The 15,000-nt window shown below is 34.5% G+C and overlaps 1 protein-coding gene across 1 annotated transcript in view; it reads right to left on the reverse strand.

Annotated features, from left to right (window-relative positions):
* Window positions 1–15,000, reverse strand: part of LOC137637785 (dentin sialophosphoprotein-like) — a 184,071-nt gene that overhangs the window by 5,693 nt on the left and 163,378 nt on the right. The window lies entirely within an intron of this gene.

Raw genomic sequence — 15,000 nt, forward strand, 5'->3', positions numbered from 1 at the left:
TTCCCATGTCAGTATTTATCCAGAATTCTGATGTTTATATAACGGAAATATCTGGTCCCCAATTCCCAAAGAAACTTTCGAAATGGCGCCATCGAACTAAGATACACTTTCCAAGTCTTGAAAATGAGAAAAGTTTACTTCAGACAGGCAGGAGCTACTCGATTACGGAGGTTTACAAGAATTTATAATAATTTTCAATGATCTAGTTGGAAATATTGAGTAAAACTGGCACCAACTCCCGACTGGAGATAATAAACATCTTATGCCTAGACAAAATGAAAGATCGGATATTCAGTTAATAACAAACTTGACTCGTGAAGTAGCTTTGCTGTCGTTAACACTGGAACCATTTCTATTATAGCTATTATATGTCTTGGGTTGGATTTCTCTTGCTTGAGGGTACACCTGGGCACATACTATTCTATCTTATTTCTCTTCCTCTTGTTTTGTTAAAGTGTATATAGTTTATATAGGAGATATATATTTTAATGTTGTTACTCTTCTTGAAAATTTAATTATTCCTTGTTTCTTTTCCTCACTGGGCTATTTTCCCTGTTGGAGCCCCTGGGCTTATATCAATGTACTTTTCCAACTAGGGTTGTAGCTTAGCAATTAATAATAATAATAATAATAATAATAATAATAATAATAATAATAATAATAATAATAATAATAATATACATACTTTTATGAATATAAGTACACAAGTGTGTATACCTCTAACTTTCTCAAGTTTTGGCAACACTCATGCACATGCATGCATGCATATACTCAAATACACACATACACACTATACACACACACATTATATATATATATATATATATATATATATATATATATATATATATACATACATACAACATATATATATATGTAGATATATATATATTTACTCATAGTTGTGTGGGTGTACGCGAATATCAACCAAAACTGGAAAATAATATCGAATTCTACCTTTAAAATATACTGTTTATCCACTGGAAATTCTTTTGTGATAAATGCTTTTGGCTGGCCCAGAACTCGTAACTTATTCTTCTAAATCACGACAATTCCAACAGTAGACTCTACCAATGAACTTCCAGTGGATATACATTATATTCCAAAGGTAGAATTTGATATTAGATTCCAGCTGTGGTTATTTGTATCTATGAAATTCACGCGTGTTTGTGACAAATAACTATCATATATACATACATACACATATATACATATACAAACACACACACACACACACAACATATATATATATATCTATATATATATATATATATATATATATATATATATATATATATATATATATATATATATATATATATGTTGTGTGTGTGTGTGTGAAACCACAGCTTCTAATCTGAGAATTTAATATTTTCAAGTGAATGATTGCATATGAGGACAAATCTATTGAAGTAAATATGTTTGTCTTGAGACTATTTTTTAGAGCACCAAGACGACTAGGTAAAAACAGTACAGTCGAAACGAACACATCCTGACCATGGTGACGTAATTAACCGTTTTGCTACGGTTTTTCATGACATCAGCACAGAGAGGGTGAGTGTACAAAAGCATCAGGGAATATACGATACACCAGCTTTCAATACGGCATAAAATCAGATCGATTAAAAGACTTGTTTCATAAATTTTACAGCCAACGAGTTGTCCCATAAACTGAGTTACATAAATCGCAACACTGGCCAGCGAACAGTGTCATTAATTGTGAAGTCGATAGGACTCCATCTTCCTTTATTTGGTGTATTGAGTTCATGAACGCAAATGCCCCCATAAGGTTAATGGTTTTGACTTGTTGTACCAGCAGGTGGCCCTCTTCCAAACGAGATGACCGAAATTCTTTGCGAAATTTACTCAATGGAACGCTGGATAACGACAATAGTTATTGACCTATTTTTCGTTTTTTTATATTCTCCTCTGGAAAATATAATAATGAAAGTGTAATGTTCTTGCCATAAAATATACCAATGATTGATAAAGGCCAAAAAAAAAAAAAAGTGTTCTTTTAAAAATATGTAAAGTGGTATTCACCGACTAACAGCATATCATAAATTCATTAAATGTGTTTGCAAAAGCTTAGCACTTAGGAACTTCTGCAGAATATAACAATTCTACAAAGAGGATTATAGGGCATAACATAAATTTAAGAAATGTTGTTTCCAGTGTTATTGAATTCATTATTTCCTGTATATTTTTTTCTGCAGGATTTTCATTAATATCGAAACGAAAAAAATCTACCTAAAAGTTCAGGCTAATTTCTTTCATAATTGAATATTCGCCCAGCAGAGCTTCGCACTATACTCTAAACTTCGTCAGTGCAACAGGAAGAGGAATTACCCAGCAAAGTATTTTTGAAATTTGATACCCATAACAGAAGTTAATTTTCCTACAGAAACTACGAAAATTCCTACACCAGTGTCAGAAAACACTGTCTGGCTTCAAAAGATATGTTCCTCCTAAATCCATGCCCATAAAAACAGATCCTGCAATAGGGCTGGTTGCAATACATATCAATACTTTTTTATTGCTTCACCTGACTACGACATAAAAGAGAATGAAAAAACATACTGCTATATCATACTCCCGTTATTTTGTGCACCAATTCATTCGCTTTAAAACGCTGACGTCCATTCTGGAAGATCCAAGGTAATTCACCTCAATTGCCTCTTATCAGAACCCATCTCAACTCCTGTGTAGGTTTGATATAGTCTTGCATAATCATCAAAGATAAGCGAAAATGATCGCAGGAATTGCAAGCGGAGCCAAGAACGACTTGTCGGAAGAGCGCAAGAGCGCGTTCAATTGTGAACGAGAAACCCCTTAAGGAGAATGGTAGTTTTCGCCAATACTTCTCGAAACGAACGAGCCGACGTCGTATTGTTTTCACGAGCTCCGTGAAGAGTATCGTAGTTTCCCCTGCATGACGATGGCCATAATGAAGGGCAAGACAAAAGAGGGACACAATGCGTCTCAATAAAAGTCCCACTGAGAGAGAGAGAGAGAGAGAGAGAGAGAGAGAGAGAGATTGTATTTGGTAAATCACTCTGATAGCCTTTACCTCCTTGCTGAATTCAAGACGCCATGGTGTATGTAATACATACATGTATATCGTTTTGTTGGGGATGATATCAATGCTTTATCATTTCTAATGGTAAGATGAAACATATTCATCTCTGCGTCACATTTTTCCCCCTTTTAACCGTTTACCTTAAGACTAGGTTGCTTCGCACACGAACAATTCATGTCACCTTCGAACTCATGAACTAACATAAAATGAAACCCTCTTCCAATCACACACACACACACACACACACATATATATATATATATATATATATATATATATATATATATATACATATATATAAATATATATACGTATATATATATATACACATATATATACACATATATATACATATATATATAAATATATATATATATATATATATATATATATATATATATATATATATATATATATATATATATATATATATAGAAAATACACACACACACACACACACACACACACACACACACACACACATATATATATATATATATATATATATATATATATATATATATATATATATATATATATATATATATATATATATATATATATATTGCAATCAGACACATATATATGTGTGTAATATATATGTGTTTCTTGTCCGATAATTCAAATCATGTTCAGACCAGATATATTCCACCGTGGTCAAATGGTGTAGTACTCGACTTACAATTTCCAAGATATAATTTGATTCAGAGTTATATTTCACAAAATCCTTTCGCTATATATGAGTAGCAGAAACAGTTGGGGTCAAGAAAATAAAGTCTAGTTCTAAAAACTTATAAATTTCCTAAAGATATATTGAGAAACCGAAAGGCTATACTCTCCTGGCTTCAGCCACTCTAAATGGAGAAAAGCGTTTATTGAAATACACCCACGTAATATATATATATATATATATACATATATATATATATATATATATATATATATATATATATATATATATATATATATATATATATATATATATATATATATATAAGGATATCATTACAGGATTTTTGTTTAAAAGCACTTCAATACTTGTTAAGAGATTCTGTAGTACATCACAATACCTTCACATTTAGACAACAGAAAATAAAAGTGCACATTAAAGACAAGTATTACCATAGTATATATCATTTGATTTAATCCGTTCTCTTGAGATGTCCTAAGTACGTCATATAAACCAATCAGTTTTGCCATAGCTGTTGGAAGAAGGCAATGTATTCAATCTTGTTTGATTTGTCTATAAGGTAGCTTAAAATACTGACGCTGGCGAAGGTATGCACTCTTGTAATTCTTTTCTAATACATTCGTATTACAATGCAGAGAGAAGAATGATTTATGTCAACTCTGGAAGTGACACTATTCCAAGAAGATATGAAGAGTAACGGACAGGTAAAAAATCATCTTTAAACCAGTTGTTGAAAATAATGCTTTGTTTTATGATGTACAAAAGAACAAGGACAGAAGTAATAATAGTTGTTGGAGAAACAGAAACTTTTGAAGTTAGTGTTGGATTACACCCGGGGTCAGCATTAAGTCCGTGTTTAATTTTGCTGTTCATTGATGTGTTAAGTGAAGAGATCAGAAATGAAGAGTTGTATAAGTTGCTATGATTTGGTGAAGAAGACATTCAGAGAAGGGTTTTAGAGTTGCAGGAGACTTTGGAGAGGGGTGGACTGAAGGTAAGACTGAGGTTTTGGTGAGCAGTAAGGCAGGTGGGGTCAGGATACCCATACATAAAAGTAGAGGCTCGATTCTATAACAGGTGGAACATTTTAGATACTTGGCATCTACTATAAGTCAGGAAGGAGGATGTGAGGCTGAAGTTGAGAATAGGATGGAAGCAGCCTGGGGGAAGTAGAGGCAGGTAGCGGGAGTGGTATGTGATAAGAAAATGCGACTCATGCTAAAGGTGAAGATCTTTAGCAAAGTAATAAGACCAGTGTTAATGTTGGATCGGAAACATGGACGCTGAGACCAAAAGAGGAAGCGAAGCTTGAGTAAACAAAGATGAGAATGCTGAGGTGGATTATGGGAATATCACTGATTGAAAGATTGGAAAATAACGAAATAAGAAGAATGGCAGGAGTAGTAAAGATTACAGAGGTGATATGAGTGTCACGACTGAGATGATGTGGGCAAGGGTTGAGGATAGACATTGGGGAGGGTGTGAAGAGGGTTTGGTTGGAACCTGAAAGGGGGGGGGGGGGGGCGGGCGACCGAGAGGGAGGCAGAGAATTATATGGCGAGATAAGGTGAAGGATGCTATGGAGAGAAAAGGTTTGTTGGAAGACTATGATGCAATTGATAGAAGGCATTGGAGAGGGAGCATTAGGCAACCGACCCCCTTACTGTAGTGATAACAGTGGGAAAGCTCAGTTCTAACTTTATAATAAAATCTAAATATTTAATTCATGGTTTTTTTTTTAAGTATTTTCCCCCCAAAAAATTTATAAACACAGTGTTGTAATTAGTTTTCATTAGCAAAATAATCTAATAGTTAAAATCCCGCCTTTTTTATACCAATTAAATCTGCTTCAACGTTGGGGTTTATTTTGAAATATATTTGTGCTCTAAATTTCCGTCAGCAACGTTTCCTGGATATCTTCAGGGATTTCAAACGTATTAACAATTAAAGTAAGACCCAGCAAAATGTTTACGGCAAGCAAAGGTTAAACATAAATATATTTTACCAATAAATAACACTGAAAGAAGTTAGTACATTTCCGGCTAACGTTAACACTAATACATGAAAAAACGAATAAAATAAACTGTAATATACTTGATACTATCCGTTGACAAAAGACAAACCTTAAACAGAACAAAATAGAATAGACCTCCGTGATGAATTAGTAAATGTTAGGCAAAAAAATATAAGTAAAATGTTAATGAAAAAAAATTCCCACACTCGCCGTCTCAAGTCATCCTTCCATCCTACGTTGAGAGAGAGAGAGAGAGAGAGAGAGAGAGAGAGAGAGAGAGAGAGAGAGAGAGAGAGAGAGAGAGAGAGAGAGAGAGACTTATATGATAAAGGGGAAGGAACAAGCGAAATTGAGGGCACCCCCAAGTAACCTACCAAGGCTTGCTTTGCTGACCTGAATTCTGAAATGTAGACCCCTGAGGAAACGCTTCAGTCTGACTGAAAACGGAATTCTGAAACCAAGATTGGAAGAGGCCGCTCAATACTGAGGTCAAGAATATCTAGAGCCCAACATTCTATAGAAATAAGTTTACACGAGAGGAGGGAAGAAGCAATTAATTTCAGAATTCTAAGAATGTTGATTCTAAGGTAAAGTACGCCTGATTTCATCTTTGAGCCAAAAGAAAGTGTCGTATAGAATTCTCTCTCTCTCTCTCTCTCTCTCTCTCTCTCTCTCTCTCTCTCTCTCTCTCTCTCTCTCTCAAATGTCCGGATAGGGAAATACAAACTCGCAAGTTTTCCAAAGCCTTTCACTCCCGCCCATTCAAATACACACAGACACATACAAGCCACCTTCCTTTTCATTAGAATAGCAACGCGGTTTGTTTACTTTGGTTTCAGAAGCTCGCGATGGCAACGTCTTACGGAGTTGAAGTTACACAAACTATCCTTATCAAACATTTCTCTTTGTTTCTCTTCAGGCTGCGGCGATTCTACTGCAATAAGAGAAAGAAAAAAAAAACACTCTGGGAGCGCAGGCCTCCGCCAGGCCAGCTTATTTCAGTTGACCTTGACCTTTGACCTAGGACTTTCAAAATTGAATCAATTCCACGTCTCAACATAATTAATCCCTGAAAGTTTCAGTGCTCTATGAGTAAAATTGTGGCCAAGAAGTTGTTCACAGACAAACGGAAAAACAGGGACGAAATCATAACCTCCTCCCAACTTCGTTGTCTTAGGTAAAGAGAGTATTATCTAACTTCCAGCAATAAAAAAAAGAAATAGAGTATTTTGTTAATCTATTGGTATATAGTTACTTTGAGTATAATAGTCAGGGCCACCCATATTTGGTTGGTTTGCTGTGAGCGATCAGACAAAAATCTCCCACCATCACCGATCCGGAGCTGGCCAGCGTGGTGATGAAAATTGGCCGAACCTCAGACATGAATAAGGACATACCTGAGGCCTTTGTCCTACAGTGGACTAGAGAAACGGTTACATTTGTTGTTGTTGTTGTAGTAGTTATTTTCTATTATATATCTTTGAATTATGACAGATCTGCAAGACGAGTAATTGAAATACTTACAAAATTACAGAAATTTAAAAGTTGGATATCATATATAAACATATAAGTACCCCAAAGAATACTTTATTATATATCCCATTTCTCTGATGATATATATTAAACCCTAAACAAAATGGCACAGGTACGAAATCGCTATTCACTAAAGTACTTCATCAAGAGAGTTCAAAATAATCCCACCTTGACGAATGTTCAGACATTTACAATCTCAATGGTTTCCATTAAGACTAATCTGACACGAAGCATTGATGTCCAAAGTATAGGTTGATCAGCTCGTATACCAAAAACACCTATAAACCGATACACCCAGCTTTGAGGAACGTTGAACCAACAGCTCTCGGATGTTTCCCAGACAAACGTATGCTAAGCTTGGATTTAAGGTAAGCAATAAACAAACGAGAAAACAAACGATCAGATAAGACTGCCACAATAATTCTCATCACTCATATGCAGTCCTGAATTCACGTCCCGGAAGCCTGGAATTTGCTAAATCCTGGAATTTACGGAGCGCAAGTCTATCGGTTTACTGTACCGAGCAAATCAAATTTGAGAGAATCCCTGGGATTTTTTCCCCGGCGGATGCGCGCCAAGGCCTAGCCTTTCAGTCCTACACAGAAGGGCGTGGTCAGCATTTTTTTTTATTTTGTTACCTCCCTCAACCAATCAAATTTACATTCACAGACCTCCCTGATCCTCTTCCTCTAACACTAGTATTTCCAAGAGGATCAAACAAATACCAGAATAGACCAGTGCAGGTTTTACTATAGCTGGCGCACTAATGGGTTATGGTAACAAACAGTTCAGTACTTATTTTAATAAAAAGTTCCATATAACAGTTTTTACAAAAACTGCAGTGCATCTATATAGAAAGCATGTGTCTGGCTATATATATATATATATATATATATATATATATATATATATATATATATATATATATATATATATATATATATATTGCTTTTTTCTCCGGTCACGTTAAACTCTCCCTGTCCTTCGGATAGGGGGGAGAGGAAGTAATCAAACACTGGTGAGAGGGAGGTGCATGTGCGTGTGTGTACATATCTATCTGAATATTTAGCCATCATTTTTGACGGGTTGCGTATACTAGTAGCAGCATTTGCTACCAGAATAACTCACTCAAATAACAATAAACAATAACATAAATAAATGCTATTATCTCATGTTTTCGTTATCCACTTTATCTCACAAATTCCAGTCCTTTACAAGGCGTCCCCCTCACTTTTTTTTTCTCTCTCTCATGTCTGTTAATCTAAGGATATTCAACTCCCCATTTTATTTTTTTGAATAGAACCGGCCTTATGCCAGCACAAGAACTTCCATTTATGAAAGGTCCGTAAAAAACTCCTCGTCCCCTCGGCCTCCAATTAAAGATTTATCATCATTCGAAGAATATATTCTTGAAGATATAGGATTTAGAAAAAAAAAAAAATCTTTGACTTCCAGAGAGGTAAACAAAGGCAGGGTATTGCCCACTAGACTGTGGTAATGATGGTGTTAGTTAATATCACGGGTCATGCGGCATTAATGGCCAAAGGATAGGAGCAATTTAGTCGCGGCTTAATGACATAACTTTAGTGACTCCGTCCTGTGATGAAACTGCTTCTGTATGCCATGAAAGGATCAGTGTATACGACGCCATTAATCCAGCTTTGATGGCATGGTGGACGAGTTCATGAGTATAATGAAATCGTCAGCAAACTGAAAGTAGAGTATAAATAAAACACGGCAGCGTTCATATTCTTTCCATATTTGATACGGACAATTATTTTATTCAAGTGACTGAAAAAATAGAAAACAAAACAAAGATCATGGGTGGCGATATCACTATCAGGAATGGAATCGCTCGTGGGAAAGTCCGTTTCAAAAGTTTGGCATCGATTTGAAGGTTCTTTCCCTTCATTCCTCCACGACCAGAGCTGAGTCACGGCACTGGCATATGCACCACGAAGTCCTCGGATGAATACACCAATCAGAAACCGTCTTACGAAATTCTCTTTGACGACTAACCTTGCAGTTACGTGAATGGTGGCGCAAAGGACATGGTCGTCGTTCCAGATTCGAGCGCTCTACCAAATACCGTGATAAGCATAAAGGGAATGCGTCATTTACCTGGAAAAGCCTTCCAGACACGAACGTTTGACAGGGGAAGTTTACGACATCCTTACGCATTGCAACAACAGACATGTTTACCTATAATTCTGAGAGGCAGATTTTCTGATTAAATTCTCTACCATTAGTAATTTATTTGCTCATTAATAGAAAGAAAATAAATAGGAGGGCAATTTTTTCTTCTATTGGATACCAACTTTTCCTCTATCATTTGTAACTTATTTGGTCATTTAGAAATAAATCTTAAATGTGAGGACAATTCTTCTTCTAAAAGACACCAACTTAATCTTACATCTTTAAAATTGCAATTCTAACGAAACAGACAATACTAAATACAAAACAGGTAAAAAGTAAGGAACAATCCTTAGCACGTACATCCTTGACACTGCTACCTTAGGAAATGCAAATGAAAGTTAATGCAAAAAGAATTAATATCATGGTAAAGGAGAGGCTAGTGAAGGGCATGGACCTCTTGATAAGAGAAAGTGCCAGATAAATGGCGCATGAACCTCTTTTCCGGAGGTCAATGGCAACCGCAGTTAGATGCCCGTAGGATTTTAACAAATGAAAATAGCTTTCTTGTTCTACGTGGTACAAAATTCCTCAAATGTTGATACTAATATATATATATATATATATATATATATATATATATATATATATATATATATAGCGAGATACAAAATTATATGAGTGTATATATATATATATATATACATATAATATTATGTATATAATTAAATAAATATAGCGAGATATATAATTATATATATATATATATATATTATATATATATATATATATATATATATATATATATATATATATATATATATATATATTACTAGCTAAGCTACAACCCTAGTTAGAAAAAAAAAGGATGCTATAGGCCCAAGGGCTCCAACAGGAAAAATAGCCAAGTAAGGAAAGGAAATAAGGAAATAAATAAACTATATGAGAAGTAATGAACAATTTAAATGAAAATATTCTAAGAACAATAACATATTATGTGTGTCTAAGAAGCCCAAGTGTGTGTGTGTTTTTGTGTGTGTGTGTTTTTGTGTGTGTGTGTGTGTGTGAGTGTAAAATATAGGTAAATCGCAGAATGCTTGAAATTCGGGGGCACTACTGAACCTTCTGCGCACATATATTGATAGGATTTTATTGTTGATGTTTTCTACAAAGTAAATTTATTCAAGATCGCTATTGAAGTATGACTGTGTCATTGGTAAATGTCTCTTTCTTTTTGCTGTATGGATTCATCCTATTGTTAAATAAATGAATAAATAAATAAATATACATATGTTATAAAGCATAGTATTGTTTATGGTCTTTCAACGTCAGTTTATACCTGCAAATTTTCTTGGTTCGTCTTCTCTCCCTTACCCCTTCTTCTTTTGCAATCTCTAGGGACCCATACTGTTATTCTTAATGTCCATCTATTGTCTGTCATTCTCAATATATGTCCATCCAATGTCCATTTTTTCATTTTTACATGTTGTTAGGATATCCTGCACTTTAGTTTGCTCTTGTATCCATGTTGCTTTTTCTGTCTCTTAGTGTTATTCCCATCATTATTCTTTCATTATCTCTGAGTTATAACTAGCTTATGATCTAAAGCTTTAGTAAGGCTCCATGTTTCTGATGCTTAAGTTAATATTATACTATCGACTGTATACATTTAAAAAACCCCAAGAATTAAAATATGATGAACATAAAATATGTATTCAGATATGAAAGGAAAAATTACAAACTTCACGAGAATAATTTCATTCATCGTAATGACATCGTCCGAATTATTTTTTTTCTTTCGCGACTGAAAATATATAAATATAAAAACATATTATATATATATATATATATATATATATTTATATATATATATATATATAATTTATATATATGTATATATATAATTTATATATATGTATATATATATAATTTATATATATGTATGTATATATATATATATATATATATATATATATATATATATATATATATAATTTATATATATATATATATATATATATATATATATATATATATATATATACACACAATATGTATAAAATATAATACGGAAGGAAGTAAGCTTATGAACATGAATAGCTACATGATATGAAACTTCCATCGTGGACTAAATACTAAAGAAGAGGAGATGGAAGCCATTGCTTCTCATCTCATGACCAGGAAATGTCCAATAAGCCAGGGGAGGGGACCCACCCCCCGCGGAATAGCAGGGGGAGGGGAGGGGAGGAGGGGGATGATAAGGGGTTCAGCATGTCAGCACTCTCTCTCTCTCTCTCTCTCTCTCTCTCTCTCTCTCTCTCTCTCTCTCTCTCTCTATCTTTGAGCTTTTAATTTCCTTTCCTATACCTTTTCATGTTTCGTTTCGATAAATATTTCTTGACTTCCAAGTTGTTGCTACCATTCAAAAATAAATTTTTGGATTAATAAAAGATAAAAAAAAAATGTTCGAGTAAATAATGCAACACAAGCTCTCTCTCTCTCTCTCTCTCTCTCTCTCTCTCTCTCTCTCTCTCTCTCTCTCTCTGTGCAGCAAACTACCCCGGCCAGTGGCCCCTCGTCAGAGAACCCCAACTTTGGCCATTAGTTAAACTTTGCACAATTAATCCCCCTGACGAAGACCTTTCATAAATTATTCAAAAGCTAATCACTGCGGGACCTGGCATTTGTCAGAGTCGTCCTGTATAGCCAATCTCAAACTACGTTCTTCTCTGCTTTCAATCCAGGATAATATGATTATATCTTAAAGGTTAAAAGTGTCTGGTTTCAGTTCCAGTCTCATCAGAATAGATACTCACTAGAACGTCAGCCGGGCAAGCCCAACGACAGAAGTGGCCTTCCCAGTAAACAACTTCAACTCACGGTGCCGGACTAGAATCGATCTGGTGCCATGCGAATAATAGGCGAACTCGTTACCACTGTACTAGCCACTTGAATCAGATTCACAGAAAAGTTAATTTTTTTATCAATTTAGAGTTAATGGCATATTTAAAATCATTAAACAGTTAATGGCAAATTCAAAATCATTAAACGGTTAATGGTATATTTAAAATCATTAAACAGTTAATGGCAAATTCAAAATCATTAAACGGTTAATGGTATATTTAAAATCATTAAACAGTTAATGGCAAATTCAAAATCATTAAACAGTTAATGGCATATTTAAAATCATTAAACAGTTAATGGCATATTTAAAATCATGAAACAGTTAATAGCAAATTCAAAATCATTAAACAGTTAATGGTATATTTAAAATCATTAAACAGTTAATGGCATATTTAAAATCATTGAACAGTTAATGGCAAATTCAAAATCATTAAACAGTTAATGGTATATTTAGAATGATTAAAAGAGGTTCTAAAGGGCAATGAAATGTCCCTTTCACATGTCTGTTTCTTCCATTTACAATCAAAAGCATGTGCGTGTATGTATCATAACGTTATTTCTACATTTATAAACGCACACACATACATACATCCAACAATAAAAGTGATATCAAATTTGACGATGCACAAAAAAAACACACACACACACACAAAAAAAAAGAAAGACGATGAAAGCGTTCAAAGGACAAACGAATAAAACACATCACTTGTCTTTCCGAGGTGACGTCGATGTCAAAGACAGCTTAATAAAGACACACGAAAAAGATTGGAAGAAAGACTGACTGATTGATTCACAAGTGAGAGAGCGAGAGAGGTCTTACATGAGCTGGCAGGTGGAGTGAGTCTTTTCAGAACACCACGTCTCTCGATCCAGTTTACAAAAGACGTGATTCGAAAAAAAATTGACTGTGAGAGAGAGAGAGAGAGAGAGAGAGAGAGAGAGAGAGAGAGAGAGAGAGAGAGAGAGAGAGAGATCCACACACCGACCCACACCCAGAAATAGGTCATCTCTTAACGCCTTAACCTATATATCAATTTCAACTGTTAAAAAAAAGAAAAAAAAAACTGACGACAGGGGGGGTGGGGAGAGGTAGGACCTCTGTGTAGTGGAAGGGTGCATTATGGGACGTATAAAGGAGAAGGAATAACAAAGAGCGTATAAACAGTAGGAAGGAAGAAGTAGAAACGAAGGAATACAGACGACAAAAAAACAAAGTTAAAAGTGTGGAGAAGAGGAAAAAAGACAAGGTCTAGGATGAAGGGAATGTTCAAAGAGAAAGAGCAGAAGTAGGAATAAATGATAGGAACGAGAAGGGTAAGAATAAAAGGTGAAAGGAAGTAGTAGGAGGGAGGAGTATATACTAAAGGGAAGAGTAAATACAGAAGGGAACTGAAGAGACACAAAGCAAGGGTCGAAAAGGAATTGTTTTATTGTTTTCCAGATGGCTCTTTTAAATCTATTTCGGTTTTACTTGGCATATTTACAATTGGTTATAAATATGTTAATTTCATTAAAATCATCCGCCAGGCATTCAGGAGTAGAAGCCGAAAAGACATCTTGTCTATTGCCTTAAACCCAACCCGTCACCCTGATGCCAGTGGGCTCCACAAGGCACTAGAAGAGTTGGAAGACCCAGGCTTACATGGCTGGGGACTATGAAGCATGACGTAGATGATGATGTATGGAGAAGTATTGATTTAAAAGCTAAAGATAGAGACGACTGGCGAAATCTAAACGAGGCTTTTTGCGTCAATAGGCGTAGGAGGAGATGATGATGATGATGATGAATCTGCTCTGTTAAAACTTTGCCTTAAAAACGGTAGAAATCCTGGAATAAATATTACCAGGCATTGACCGTTTTAAAAACGGAGATATTGGCGTTAAGGGGTGATATTACGGTCACCAACACGTAAAAGATAATAACCAAGTAGGATAAAAATTACGGTGGCCTGTATTCTACCGAGATACGGCTGAGAAAATAATATTTTTACCGATAATTTCCGATTAAAATTACGTGTTTTAAGTGTTAAAGGACCCTAGTATGTCTGTTTAAAGAAGTTTTAACTGCTAAAAAACTTCGAAGTGTAGAGGAAACTCGTCAAGTGAAAACCATTAAGAATATTTCCTTACACTTTCTCTGTAGTCGAAGACAATGCCATTGAGATAAAAATGTTCAACTGTCTGAACAAAAAAAAAAAAAAATATTCTCAAAACGAATTCAGGATTCTTTTGGGCAGAATATTTACATGAATGGACTTTTCTCTTTAAATAAGTGAAAACATTATGAGCAGAAACGCAAATGTTACTTTCTATAGATAAAAAAAAACTATTGATAAAATTAGCATACACCTGATTACGTTAAAACCTGTTATCGGAGATTTGCAATCGCTTCTCGAAACAAAAAAAAGCCAATTTATGAAGCGAATCATTACTAATGAATAAAATTTCCACAAGAGGATCAAATTAGCATTTCATTTTTGCGAGGTTAAAAAATTTTAAAGTGTAATTTTCTTTACCCATGAGATGAACAAACTCTCTTAAACATCATTTGAAGCCATGCACTTGTTATAAAGGAAAAGTAAATGATATGAAAAGATGAATATATGATTAAAATGAAGTAATGGCATAATCAAACCTTAAGCCTAC

This window comes from Palaemon carinicauda, chromosome 3 (genome assembly GCF_036898095.1).
Source record: "Palaemon carinicauda isolate YSFRI2023 chromosome 3, ASM3689809v2, whole genome shotgun sequence".
Lineage (NCBI taxonomy): Eukaryota > Metazoa > Arthropoda > Malacostraca > Decapoda > Palaemonidae > Palaemon > Palaemon carinicauda.